This window comes from Cajanus cajan, chromosome 5 (assembly GCF_000230855.2).
Source record: "Cajanus cajan strain Asha chromosome 5, NIPB_CcT2T_4, whole genome shotgun sequence".
Lineage (NCBI taxonomy): Eukaryota > Viridiplantae > Streptophyta > Magnoliopsida > Fabales > Fabaceae > Cajanus > Cajanus cajan.
In genome coordinates, this window is record NC_138521.1 from 22,134,002 (window position 1) to 22,149,385 (window position 15,384).

Genomic DNA, 15,384 nt, shown 5'->3' on the forward strand with positions numbered 1-15,384 from the left:
CCTGCGTTGCAGTGTGAAGTGGTATTCCCCTCCGATCATGCCATGCAGGATGACAGTGGGGACGAAGTGATTGAGGTATCGCCCCCGGTATCTTTGGCTGTGGCTTTGGCACGAACCACCAAGGTGGATTGCAGAGGCCTAGACTGGGTCGGCCAACAGAGTCAACATGCCGAGACCATTCTCGCCAAAGCGGGCGAGGATGATTTGGAAGAGCTCGGCAACGCACGAGGGAAGTGCGTGGGTGGCCCGAGCACTCGGACAAAAGTGAAGATTGACTACGGCACCGTGGATATGCCGGGGTACGAATGGGTGGACGGGGAGGTCGGTATATATTTTTTGAAGTTATCCGACCAAGGTTTATTGGACACGTTCGTGTCTTTGGAGAAGTGTTTTGGGAGTGGGGAAGATGAGTTTCCGCTACTTGCCGAGGCGTGTGAGGACGACGGGTCGGAGACCGATTTTGTGTTTTTGGAGCCGAAAGCCGGGGAGGACGAGTACTTTTACGCTTACATGTGCTGGTTCGAGGACCTTGGCATAAAACTTCCATTTGACGACTTCCAGATGGGGGTGCTCCCGGCACTGAACGTTGCCCCGACCTAACTACATCCGAATGCTTGGGCCGCCATGCAATCATTTCAAAACCTTTGTTGGTGCTTGGGCCTGACACCCCGACTGCTGGCTTTTCTTTACTATTATATATGTCGTCCGAGCAAGCCGGTGAAGTGGGTGTCGCTGGCTCGGGTGCTGAAGCGTGGATTCCTCCGAGCCTTCATTTCCTCTTACAAAGGGTTTAAGAATGGATTCTTCAAGGTTCGCTGGGGGTCGGAGATGAGGAATTGTTTTTATGACTGAGAAGGCTCTCCTCTTTTCCCCTTCTATTGGACGAGGTGCCCGACGCGTTTCGAGGCGATCCCTGCGTAAAAGCTCCCTGCCGAGGACAAGGAAATTGTGGAGCTGCTGGACAAACTACCGAAGGATTTGCCTGTCTGAGGCCTGTTGGACATTTTTGAAACGTCCCATTTTGAGATGGCCTTGCTAGGTATGTGTTTTAGGTTTCGGTAGTGTAGCAGTGTTTTGAATTGATGTTAAGACTTATTTTGTTGCAGGTTTAATGGCTGGAGGTAAGCTAGATGTGACCGCTATGCTCGCCAAGAGGGCAAAAGAGGCGAAGGCAAGTGGGAAGGTACCGCCGGCGAGGTCGGCACTGAAGTTGCAGCGGGATAAGCCTCCCAACATGATTATCTCTTTGGCCGACGCTAAGAAGAAGGGTAGCACTTCTCGGGTGAGGGATGCCGAGCAAAATATAGAGCTAGAGCGTCCGAGCTCTTCTAGCAAGCGGCTGAAACAACTGTCCTTGGAGCAGTCCGGTTATGGCGCCTTCGCCATTCCAGCTGTTGTTGCTGGCTCCAACTTTCTTGCGCCGAACGTGCAGACCGAAAACCTGGTCAGCCTAGACCTGACTACCGGGGGAGGTCTGCAATATTTGGAGGGTATGTCTACAGAGTCCGAGTATAAGCTCTTCTGTGAGCTTAATGCTCGGACCTCCCTCGTCGCCAAGCATATCATGGTGAGGCATGCCGTGTCGGAGGAGAGGATGCAGGGCCGACTCAAGGATGTCGAGGTCACTGTAAAGGAGGCGTTGGCTACTAATGCCAAGGTGACCGAGTCGGCTGAAGAGCTGAAAAGAGCGGCCGATGATTACAGAAGGGAGGTCGACGACCTGAAGTTGGCCGTTCAGAAATTAAAGGTGGAGGCCGCCGCCTCTGTGAGTGAAATTGCCCGGTTGAATGAGGCTGCTTCCAAGTTTGAGGCCGCGGCCACCAAGAAGATCCTGGAGCAGCATGATGTCGGGTTTCGGCATGCGGTTCGTCAGGCCTTCTACTATTGTGAGGTTCCGGCTGACTTCGAGTTCGACGTTAGTCAGGACTTCTATGGTGGCAAGTTTATTAGTTACGCCAATTTCCCTCAGGGGGCCGAGCCAGACGAAGAGGCTCCTTGACGAGGTATTTCGACTCGGGCGCCGACGCCGCCAGCAAGAGAGGAGGACCTGATCATTGATGTGGTCGGTGATGGAAATCCTGAGGACTCGGCCGCAGTGTAGGAGGTCAACTTTGGTTGAAGTAGGTTAGGTTAAGGATTTTTGCTTCTTTTTCTATAACCGGGCCGTTAGTGCCTTTTGTTATTTTGGCCATTGGCACCGGTAGGAAGATGATTTTTTGTAATTAGCCGATTTGATCGGCCATACCTTTAATGAAACTGCAATTTTTACATGTTTATTTACGCGCAATAACGCCTGTATCAACCTGTACCCGAACTGTACATCCCGCCGAGGAAATAAATTTAACGTTTTTGATGTGAGAGTGCTCGGCCTCGGGGGAAATCGCAATTTGATACGCGGTGGCACGCACGAGTGATCAGGCTTTACGTGCTCGGCCCGAGCGGTTTAGGCCTCGGGGTCGACTCATGATTTGATATTTGGTTGGACCGCACAAGAGCGCTCGCGTTAGGAGTACTCGGTTAATGGGTCTCGACCTTGGAGTTGAGATGCGATGACATGCTTACCAGATCGTGAGAGTGCTCGGCCCAGGTACATCCTTAGCCGAGGAAGGTACTTGGGAGGGAAACCTGTGGCTCGAGTGCACTTTTGAATGGTTTAGCCGATTGCGGCTTGGCTTCAACGCGTGTCGTAGTGCTCGACCTAGGTACATCCTTAGCTGAGGAGGGTACTCGGGAGGGAAACCTGTGGCTCAAGTGCACTTTTGAGTGGTTTAGCCGATTGCGGCTCGGCTTTAGTGCGTGTCGTAGTACTCGGCCTAGGTACATCCTTAGCCGAGGAGGGTACTCGGGAGGGAAACCTGTGGCTCGAACGCACTTTTGTGGTTTAGCCGATTGCGGCTCGGCTTCAGCGCGTGTCGTAGTGCTCGGCCTAGGTACATCCTTAGCCGAGGAGGGTACTCGGGAGGGAAACCTACGAGGCGCGAGTGCACTAGTTCGAATGGTCGGCCCTACATGAGCGTGACCTAAACGTGTATGCATAGTTAAATAGGAAATGAAATAACAATATTCAAAATGTGTTGTATTAATGAAGTGCCTCGTTAAAATCCTTGCCGACCCAAAACCCTCCTTAGGGAAAAAAGAGTGGCCAAGGAAAAGAGTGCACTATTACATAAGCTGTAATACATCTTTATGTGCGTTGAGTTCCAAGTCCTAGGGATAAGCTCTCCTGACAGGTATTCTAGCTTGAACGCTTCATTGTTTAGGTTGTGTCGGATTCGGAAAGGTCCGTCCCAATTCGGGGCAAACTTTCCTTGTCTCGGATCTTTTCGTGCCTCGCCTATGGCTCTCCATACAAGGTCTCCCTCTCGGAGCTCTCTAGGCTTCACCTTGCTGTCGAATCTTCTCTTGTAGCGTTGCTTGGTGGCCTCAGCCACGACTTGTGCTCGGTCTCAAACGTCTTCCACAACGTCCAGGTTTACTCGGAGCTCGACTTCGTTATTTGGCTCATCGAAGTGGGCTCGGCGAAATGAAGGCTCCCCAATTTCTACCAGGATCATTGCGTCGGACCCATAGACTAAGCGAAAGGGGGTTTCTTGTGTGGTCGACTGGGGTGTGCACCTGTAGGCCCACAACACCTCAGGCAATTGCTCGGCCCATGCTCCTTTTGCTTCTCCTAGCCGCTTCTTCAACTCTGTTAAAATGACCTTATTGGCGGACTCCGCCTGACCATTCGTTTGTGGGTGTTCGATCGATGTGACTTTGTGTTGTATTCCCAGGCCGGCTAGGAATTCGTTGAGTTTTCGGTCGATGAATTGAAGGCCGTTGTCGGTCACCAGGGTATATGGAACGCCGAATCGGGTAATGATATTCTTCCACAAGAATTTCTAGACTTGATGAGCCGAGATGCATGCCAAGGGCTCAGCTTCAATACATTTAGTAAAAAGATCGACGGCGACGATGAGGAACTTGCATTGCCCCTTGGCAACCAGGAAGGGTCCAAGTGTGTCGACCCCCCATTTGGCGAACGACCATGCAAGAGGAATGCAATGTAGCTGCTCGACCGGTTGGTGGATTAAGTTGCTGTGCTTCTGGCACGGCTGACACTTCTTCACAAACGTTGCATAGTCGGTGTTCATGGTCGGCCAATAGTACCCGGCTCGTAAAAGTTTGGAGACGGTCGTTCTTGCTCCAGAGTGCATTCCACAAATACCCTCGTGGACTTCTCGCATCACGTGATCAGCCTCGGTGGGATCTAGGCATTTGAGTAACAGAGGAGAGAAGCCACGCTTGTATAGTAGACCGGCGATGACAACATATCTGCTGGCCTGTGTTCTCAATCGTTTTGCATCTGCAGGGTCGGCTGGTGCGACGCCATTCGTGAGGAATGCCCTGATTTCAGATCGCCAGTTCGTGGGGTCGCTCAGGCCGGGGTTATCGACATCAACACTTGCAATCACTTCCGCTTCGACGCTAGGTTGGTCAATTTCTTGTTGAATGATGGTTCTTAGTTGGCCTGGCTTCTTGGTCGCAGCCAGCCTAGCCAACTGGTCGGCTTGGGTGTTGTCCTCGCGCGGGATGTGCTCGACCAACACCTCTTGGAAGTTCGCCTTCAACTTTTGATAGGCATGGTAGTACTTCATCATGTTGTGGTCCTTTACTTGGAAGTTATCGCCCACTTGCTCGGCCACAACCTTGGAGTCTATTAGGCACTTGATTTTCGATGCGCCCATGTCTTCGGCCAGCCTTAATCCGGCCAACAGGGTTTCATCCTCGGCTTGGTTGTTTGAGGCCTTGAACCGGAACCTCAAGGATTGTTCTAAAGTTATCCCCTTGGGTTCCTCTAGAATTACTCCTGCCCCACTCCCCTGGCAGTTTGAGGAGCCATCCACACGGAGGATCCACCAATGTTCTTCGAAGTGACCATGTGATGGAACTAGGAGAAGAGATTGATGTTCCTCCACTTTGCTCCATGCTTAGGACCGAATCTCTTGAGGTAGACCTTGGATCAAAGCTTGAAACTCCTTGAAGAAATCTTCAATGGAGGTGATGCCTTAGAAGGAGGTTCGGTTACTTCCTTTGGATGAAGAAGTTTGTAGAACCTAAGCTAAGGTTTGAAGAACTTTGGAGAGAACTTAGGAGAGAAAGTTCCTCACGGTTTTGGACTCTTGAATTTGAGAGAAAAATCTGAAGATTGATTCTCATTTATGTCAAAAGTGAGTACATGTGTAGGAAAAACAAATATATAGGGGATGGTAGCTTGTAGGAGAAGTTATCCCTAACCATGGTTCATTAAGAACCATGGTAGGATTAACTTAAACTCCTACGGTTTAGCTAGCTTCTAGGAGAAGCTAAACCTTGACCATGGTTCTTTTAGGAACCAAGGTAAGGTTAAGCTAACCTTGCTTGAGTTTAGAAGCTTGTAAGACAAGCTTCAAACTCAAGCAAGAATGCTTGAAAAATTCGGCCAAGGAGAAGGAAGGAAGCTAGGCGGCCCATGGTTCAAATTGCTCCTTGATTTAATTTGAAATTCTTTGATTTGGTTTAGTTAGGTTCATCATATGATGATGAAACCTAGCTAAATCAAATCTATGAAAAATTAGGAGCAAAATGAGTCCAATATGTAAAATTTTGCCTAGGCCCAACTCTGGCCCAATTTCTAAGCACACTCCCTAGCTTTGCTAAATGTCACCCCCTTTATCCTACTGAAAAAATAAAGAATGAGTGTGTCAACTAGGGAGGTTAAATGGAGTTAAACTCTCCAAGTAACCTACCTCAAAATCAATATACAAACACTAGAAAAAGCTAGTAAAGTGCCTCACAAATACAAAGGCAAAAATAACCTATACACAAGACTATGTATAAACTGTACAATATAAACAAATAGAACTAAGGCTTTCTCTTCATGATAGAGCATTCCAAGTGAAGATTATCTTGGGCCTGACAAGCCCATTAGTCTTCTCTAGATCCAGCTCTTCCTGTATCCTCCTAGCCATAGCTCTGGTCACTGGGCCCTTGGCCCATGGTCTATCATCCCCTCCTTCTTGAGAAGGATTTGTCCTCAAATCTGTAGGTTCATCTTCTTCACCATAGCCTGTAAAAGGAATAAGATCACTCACATTAAAAGTGTTACTCACTCCATAATCACTGGGAAGATCTAACCTGTAAGCATTATCATTAATTCTTTGGAGGACTTGGAAGGGACCATCTCCTCTTGGGTTGAGTTTTGACTTTCTTTGAGAAGGAAACCTTTCCTTTCTTAAGTGAAGCCAAACCCAATCCCCTTCCTCAAAAATGAGGGCTTTCTTTCCCTTGCTTCTATCTAAAGCAGTTCTCTCATTTTGTTGTTGTATTTGAGTTTTAACCTTCTCATGCAATTTCTTAACAAATTCAGCCCTTGATACCCCTTCTTTATGAAAATAATGAGAAGAATCTGGTAGGGGTATTAGGTCTAAAGGAGTAAGAGGGTTAAAACCATATACAACCTCAAAAGGTGAGATTTTGGTAGTCTTATGGACTACCCTGTTGTAAGCAAATTCAATGTGGGGCAAGTACTCATCCCAAGATTTATGGTTACCCTTAAGGACTGCCCTTAACATTGTAGATAGGGATCTATTAACTACTTCTGTTTGCCCATCAGTTTGTGGGTGACAAGTAGTAGAGAAAAGTAATTTAGTTCCTAGCCTACTCCAAAGAGTTTTCCAGAAATGACTAAGGAACTTAGTATCCCTATCTGAGACAATAGTTTTGGGTAGACCATGAAGTCTAACCACTTCCTTGAAGAAGAGTCTTGCTATGTTGCTTGCATCATCTATTTTGTGGCAGGGTATAAAGTGGGCCATTTTACTAAATCTGTCCACTACCACAAAAATAGAATCCATGCCTCTCTGGGTCTTGGGCAAGCCCAAAATAAAATCCATACTGATATCAACCCATGGAGAGTTAGCAACAGGCAAGGGTGTATAGATGCCATGAGGCATTACTTTAGACTTTGCTTGTAAACAAGCTATACATCTAGAGCAAAACCTCTCAACATCCCTTCTCATATGGGGCCAAAAGAATTTTTCTTTTAGAAAACTTAGAGTCTTTTCAACTCCAAAGTGCCCCATGAGACCACCCTCATGACTTTCTTGAACAAGGAGTTTTCTTATAGATCCTTGGGGTATACAAATTCTTCCCTCTTTATATAAGTACCCCTCAGAAATATAGAAACCTCCTTGAGGCTTTGCTAAGCATTGGGTATAATTTTCTTTGAATTCGAGATCATTAGTATACAATTCCTTAATGTGATTAAATCCCAAGATTTGAGATCCAAGAGAGATTAACAAAGTGTGTCTCCTAAAAAGGGCATCAGCCACAACATTATTTTCCCTTTCTTGTATTTAATCACATATGGAAATTGTTCTAAGAACTCTACCCACTTAGCATGCCTTTTGTTTAGCTTGCCTTGGCCCCTCAAATATTTAAGTGACTCATGGTCACTATGAATGACAAATTCTTTGGGAATAAGGTAGTGTTCCCAAGTTTGAAGGGCCCTAACTAAAGCATAAAGCTCCTTGTCATAGGTAGGGTAGTTAAGAGAGGCACCTTTGAGTTTTTCACTGAAATATGCAATAGGGTGCCCACCCTGTAACAAAACCGCACCTATGCCAACTCCAGAAGCATCACATTCTAACTCAAAAGTTTTTGAAAAATCTGGTAGAGCTAGAAGTGGTGCATGAGTAAGCTTATGCTTTAAAGTTATGAAGGCATTTTCTTGTTTCTCTCCCCATATAAATTCCACATTTTTCTTGACTAAATCATTTAATGGGGAGGCAAGTGTGGAGAAATTAGGAACAAACCTCCTATAGAAGCTTGCTAAACCATGGAAGCTCCTAATATCTCCAACACTTTTAGGAGTGGGCCATTCTTGGATGGCCTTGATTTTATCGGGGTCCACATGAACCCCTTTTTTACTAATTATAAACCCTAGAAAAACTACACTATCTACACAAAAGGTACATTTTTCTAAATTTCCAAAAAGTTGATTTTTTCTAAGAATATCAAAAACTTGCCTTAAGTGTCCTATGTGATCACTTAGGCTCCTACTATATATGAGGATGTCATCAAAATAAACTACAACAAATCTACCTATACAATCCCTAAGGACATGATTCATGAGACGCATGAAAGTACTAGGAGCATTGGTGAGCCCAAAAGGCATCACTAACCATTCATATAATCCAAACTTGGTCTTGAAAGCGGTTTTCCATTCATCTCCTTCTTTGATTCTAATTTGATTGTATCCGCTTTTAAGATCAACTTTAGAAAATATGATGGCTCCATGAAGTTCATCTAACATGTCATCAAGCCTAGGGATGGGGTGTCTATATTTCACAGTGATGTTGTTGATGGCTCTACTATCACAACACATTCTCCACTTGCCATCTTTTTTTGGAACCAACAACACTGGAACAGCACAAGGACTTAAGCTCTTTCGAACCCAGCCCTTCTCCAACAAATCTTGGACCTGAGACTCAATTTCTTTAGTTTCTTGGGGGTTGGTCCTATAGGCAGGCCTATTAGGTAGGCTAGCTCCAGGCACCAAATCAATTTGATGTTCTATTCCTCTAGAAGGAGGAAGGCCCATTGGACCCTCGGGAGGAAATAGATCATCAAATTCTTTTAAAAGTGTTTTTACCCCCTTAGGTAAAGTCTCATGTCCACTAGATGTGGCAGTGCAAGAAAGAGTTCCTTTACAGAGAAGGAAAAAAAAGGGTTGTTGAATCAAGAGGGTTTGTTTGGAAATTTTATTCTCTTGATTAACAACCTCTAGGGAAGGAACTCCTTTCTCCCTAGATTCCTCTCTATCCTTAAGTTTCACAGACTTTTTTTTTTTTTCTCTCTTCTCTTCTTTTTTTATAAATTTCTTTTCACTATCTCTTTTGAGTTTCATTTGTGCTTGATCCTCAGCCACCTGTTGAGGAGAAAGAGGATGAAGCACAAACTTTCTTTCCTTATGTGTAAAGGTAATCTCGTTAGTAAGGCCATTGTGCATGGTTTTCTTATCAAATTGCCATGGCCTTCCTAATAAGATGTGACAAGCTTCCATTGGTACTACATCACATAGCACCTCATCTTCATAGTTCCCAATGGAAATTTTGACCTTTACTTGTTGGTCAACTGCTAAATCACCATCCTCATTAATCCAATGGAGTTGATAAGGTTTAGGATGGGACTTAGTAGTTAAACCCAACTTCTCAACCAGCCTAGTGCTACAACAATTACACCATGAGCCACTATCAACAATGAGAGAACATGCACTGTTTGAAACTTTGCATCTAGTATGAAATATGTTCTCTCTTTGTGATAGAGTATCACTAGGTTGGTTGTTGAGGAGTCTCCTAATCATTAAGAGCTCCCCTTCATAAGGAAAAGTAGACTCTACACCTTTCTCTTGATCACTTGCTTCTTCCTCACTATTACTAGAGGAAGTAGTAGCCTCATCTTGGCTACTATAAATGTCATGCCCCCTCATGATCATTACCTTCTTTGTGGGGCATTGGGAGGCAATGTGGCCTCTCCCTAAACATTTAAAGCACTTAATATCACTAGTCCTAGAACTAGTGTGTGTAGTGTCCTTTCCCTTTCCCTTATCTTTTTCTGTGGCTAGATTTTTGGAGGGTTCAAAAGATTTCTTCTTTTCAAAAGTTTTTCCCTCCTTCTTGGAATCTTTCTTTAGAAATGAAGAGTTGGAGCTATTTTTGTAAGATTTCCTCATTCTTTGTTGTTCTACCCTTACACAAAGTTGGACCAAGTCATTTAGGTCCCTGTAGGGTAGTAGCTCCACTTGGTCTCTTATTTCTAAATTAAGACCACTCAAAAATCTAGCTACAGTAGTAGCTTCCTCTTCCCTAATACAAGCCCTCATCATTAATAGCTCCATTTGTTGCCTGTACTGTTCTACAGACATGTCTCTTTGTTGGAGCCTTTGGAGCTTATTCATAAGCTCCCTCCCATAGTAGGTAGGAATGTGCCTCCTCCTCATTGCACTTTTAAGATCATTCCAATATTGAATTGGAGGATCATTGTGGAGGCGTCTCTCTCTCTCTAGGGCTGTCCACCAATACATGGCATGCCCTTGGAAGCTAAGGGCAGCCAAAGGTACTTTCCTCTCTTCACTTACCCTATGGCAAGCAAAGAGTTGCTCAACCTTCATTTCCCAATCTAAATAAGACTCCACATCATCTTTGCCAAAGAATTGTGGGAGGTCAACCTTGACTTCCCTTGGCCTAGTAATTCTCCTAGGAGTATGTTGGTAGTGATCCCCTTGATTCATGCTTTCATTAGGGGATGTGTATTGGGAATGTGAGCTCCTACTCTTTTTCCTATGTTTCTTCATATCTTCTTTCAATTTTTCCTCCTCTTGTCTTAAAATTCTCAACTCTTCCTCAAGATAAGCAAGTTGTCCTTCTCTTTCAATTCTTTCCTTCTCTCTTTGAATGGACTCTTGCTTTTTCCATAGTTTAAGTGATTTGAGCTCTTTAGTAATGTAAGAAAGACTTTTTGGAGAGCCATCACTTTCACTATGGGAGGAATCTTGAGACATTTTAAATCAAGAGATATTTTTCACACAAAAATAGTTTTTATGAAAATAAGGTTTTGGAGTGCTTTAGACTTGGCACGTAGAGGTCTAAGAGTACAAATTGAACTTTGGAGGGAGGTGAGCTACTAAAGAGCCACTTAATAACCAAGCCTCTTCAAGTAAAAATCTCTAAACCCCCTTGTACTTTTGTCTTGCACAAAACAATTTTCACAAAGAACTTTTCTTAAAGAAAAATAACAAGCAAGTGCCTATGTGTACAATTTATAAAATGCTTGAAAACATAAAGAGCATGAAAACATAAATTGCTTGAAAACTTAAATGACTGAAAACATAAATTGCTTAAAACATAAATTGCTTGAAAACTTAAACTAGACGTTGAAAGCAATTAAACCTAAGTGAGAGCTTGAAAGGCACCAAAGACCTTCAAGGACCACTCTCACAAGTACTACACGTGATTACTATAAAAGTTCTTAAGGAGAGATGGAGATACACCAAAGGCACTCCAAGACACTCCTTAATAAAGGCCTTGTACAAAAAATTTAGAAAACAAAAAATTACAAGGAAAATGAAATTCACTTTTTTCTTCAAATGAAATGCAAATTCACACTCTAAATGAAATGTAAATTCACACTCAAATGAAATTAGTGGCTGCACCTAATTTTAAGAAAAACAAATTAGCCACTAATTAGAAGCAAATGTTAGTCACGGATTTTGTAAGGAGAAGTAGGTTTTAGAATCAAAAATTTCCGTCACTAAAATTTGTTCTAAATTTTCACAAAAAAATTTCACAATTAGCTTTGTTCTTTCTTGCTCCAATTCAGCCACCAACTGCAGCCTCACAAAGTGTTTCACTCCTCTCTTTAGAAGCAACTTTGATGTTAGTCACTTCTAGGTGTTTCCAAGAGCCTAGCCACCAAGAGAGAACAAACTCCCTAAGCAACCACCAAAGCCTTCAAGTGGATGTCCTTTGCCTTGGCCTCCTACACCTTTCAAGAAGCACTCAACCACCTTCAAGACTGAATATTAGTGCTAAAACTGAAAATGAACAATTTAGAATGGCTACACCAAGTGGTAGAAGAAAATGAGACAAGACTAGAAAGAGTTCCACAAATTGACAAGCAAAAAATTAAGGCAAATTTGGAAGCTAGTACACACAAGAGTAACCTAGGAAAGGCACTAGAATGGATTACAAAATTAAAAGCTAAGATTATGAACAAAAACAAGACACAATATGTGGCTGGACCAACACAAAAATGTCACACAAAATAGATCAAAACCGAGAGTAATATTTTCTCAAATTTTCACTCCTTTGGCTTTTCTTTTGCTATTTTCTTTCTTTTTCTTTTGCAAATTATTTTTCACTTATTTTTCTTTGTATGTTCAGGAGTTTCAATGCCTTTTAAGCACTTATATGTCTCGGTTTCAATATAGAAAAACTGCAGCAAAATTAGGACACAAAACAAGAGGTGTTCACATGCAATTTTCAACTAGTGCTACACAATTTTGTACTATTTTTTTGTCAAATTTTTAAGCACTCTTTCTCTTGTTTTTCTAATGCATTTAAGACACTCACACCTCTGTTTTGGTTCTGTTTTAATGTTCAAAAAATTTCAATAAGTTTCAGCCACAACACAAGACACAAGGAAACCTAATAGGAGAGTGTTTATGAACTTTTCTTGACAAAACTTTTAATATGACATAAAGGAAACCTAACTCTAGGAAATTTGCTAGGACTAATAGCAAATTAAGAACTCAATGATGTAAAACAAAAGCACATATGGTGAGGTACAGATTCAATAAGAAAATTCCACAAAATTTCGGACTCAATCAACACAACACAAAAACTAGGTTAAAACAAGCTAGTCTAGGAATCAATGACATTCAAAGGACTACACATGACTCTAGACAAAACATATGATTCAAAAACAAAAACATACACTAAACAAAATCAATGTCCAATCACGGACTCATGTATAGGAATAGAGAAGACTCAAACAAAAATCAAAACGCACAAGTATAGGAACCTAGGCGCACCACAAATTGATTCAAGAATAAGGAACAAGCAAAACTATGAATCAATTACTTCATATGTGACATAAGGATCCATCAACATATTTATTAAAACTAGATCCATGCAGCAACACAAAGAGACATGTAAAAGGAGGAAGATACAACACGGATTCAAGAACAAAAAGTTAGAAACAAAAACCTCAAGAGCACTAGGCTCTAGATACCAAAAATGATGGAACTAGGAGAGGAGATTGATGTTCCTCCACTTTGCTCCATGCTTAGGACCGAATCTCTTGAGGTAGACCTTGGATCAAATCTTGAAACTCCTTGAAGAAATCTTCAATGGAGGTGATGCCTTAGAAGGAGGTTCGGTTACTTCCTTTGGATGAAGAAGTTTGTAGAACCTAAGCTAAGGTTTGAAGAACTTTGGAGAGAACTTAGGAGAGAAAGTTCCTCACGGTTTTGGACTCTTGAATTTGAGAGAAAAATCTGAAGATTGATTCTCATTTATGTCAAAAGTGAGTACATGTGTAGGAAAAACAAATATATAGGGGATGGTAGCTTGTAGGAGAAGTTATCCCTAACCATGGTTCATTAAGAACCATGGTAGGATTAACTTAAACTCCTACGGTTTAGCTAGCTTCTAGGAGAAGCTAAACCTTGACCATGGTTCTTTTAGGAACCAAGGTAAGGTTAAGCTAACCTTGCTTGAGTTTAGAAGCTTGTAAGACAAGCTTCAAACTCAAGCAAGAATGCTTGAAAAATTCGGCCAAGGAGAAGGAAGGAAGCTAGGCGGCCCATGGTTCAAATTGCTCCTTGATTTAATTTGAAATTCTTTGATTTGGTTTAGTTAGGTTCATCATATGATGATGAAACCTAGCTAAATCAAGTCTATGAAAAATTAGGAGCAAAATGAGTCCAATATGTAAAATTTTGCCTAGGCCCAACTCTGGCCCAATTTCTAAGCACACTCCCTAGCTTTGCTAAATGTCACCCCCTTTATCCTACTGAAAAAATAAAGAATGAGTGTGTCAACTAGGGAGGTTAAATGGAGTTAAACTCTCCAAGTAACCTACCTCAAAATCAATATACAAACACTAGAAAAAGCTAGTAAAGTGCCTCACAAATACAAAGGCAAAAATAACCTATACACAAGACTATGTATAAACTGTACAATATAAACAAATAGAACTAAGGCTTTCTCTTCATGATAGAGCATTCCAAGTGAAGATTATCTTGGGCCTGACAAGCCCATTAGTCTTCTCTAGATCCAGCTCTTCCTGTATCCTCCTAGCCATAGCTCTGGTCACTGGGCCCTTGGCCCATGGTCTATCACCATGTGGGTGTAGTTCGTTCACGAAGTCGGCTAGGAACTGGGATTTGATCGGTCCCCTCGGCTTGAAAGTAATATCGAATTGTGACAATTCAAGGGACCAAGCCATCATCCTCCCGGCTAACTCGGGTTTACCTATGACCTTCGAGATTGGGAAATCAGTGTGTACAATGACTCGGTGGCTCTGGAAGTAATGCCGTAGGCGTCGGAAAGTGTGTACCAAGCCTAGGGCCACCTTTTCTATTAGTTGGTACCGGGTTTTGGGGTCCTGAAGTAGTCGGCTAACAAAGTATATGGGGACTTGGCTGCCCTCCCTTTCCTGTACCAGAACCGAGCTGATCGCTTCTTCAGAGACGGCCAAGTACACTTCAAGTGGGCGTGAGGGGTCGGGTCGCGTGAGGATCGGCGGTGACGCCAAGGTTGTCTTCAGTTCTGTAAAAGCTCCTTCACACGTTTCGTTCCACGAGAAGGCAGAGGCCTTCCGCAGGAGGTTCGTCATCGGGCTGATCTTGTCGGCTAGGCGAGGGAGGAATCGGGACAATGCACTAACCTTCCGGACAACCGTTGCATTTCCTTGAGATTGCTCGGACTCCGCATGTCTAAGACTGCTCGACATTTATCTCGATTTGCCTCTATTCCTCTAGTCGATAGCATAAATCCCAAAAATTTTCCTCCTTTGACTCCGAAAGTGCACTTTTCGGGGTTGAGCCTCATGTTATGCTTGCGTAACTCTCCGAAGATTTCGGCCAGGTCTGTTAGGTGGTCGGCCACCGAGTTGGATTTCACCACCATGTCGTCTACATAGATTTCAATGTTGCGCCCTATCTGCCCGTCAAACACCTTATCCATTAGCCTTTGGTAGGTCGCTCCGGCATTTTTCAGTTTGAATGGCATTACTTTGTAACAGAAGTTGGCGTTCTCGGTGATGAACACCGTCTTTTCCTCGTCGGCCGGGTGCATCTTTATCTGGTTGTAGCCGGAGTAGGCATCGAGGAAACTAAAGATGGAGTGCCCGGACGCGCCGTCCACCAGTCGGTCAATGCAAGGGAGTGGATAAGCGTCTTTGGGGCAGGCCTTGTTGAGGTCGGTATAGTTGGTGCACATTCTCCACTTCCCACTCGACTTTTTGACTAAGACCACATTGGCTAGCCAGGTTGTGTACGTGACTTCCCTTATGAATTTGGCTTGTAGTAGTTTTTTGACCTCGGCATTTGCAGCCTTCCTTTTCTCGTCCCCCATTTTTCTCTTATTCTGAGTGACGGGTCAGGCGTCTCGACATACTGCAAGCCGATGACAAAGGAAGCTTGGGTCTATTCCTGGCATGTCCGATGCCGCCCATGCAAATAGATCTTTGTTGTCTCGAATCGTTCATTTCACCTGGTTCGAATAGGCTTCACTCAGTTGGGATCCCATACGTGTAACCTGTTCAGGCGTTTGGCCAAGTTGAAAAGGAACGAGGTCC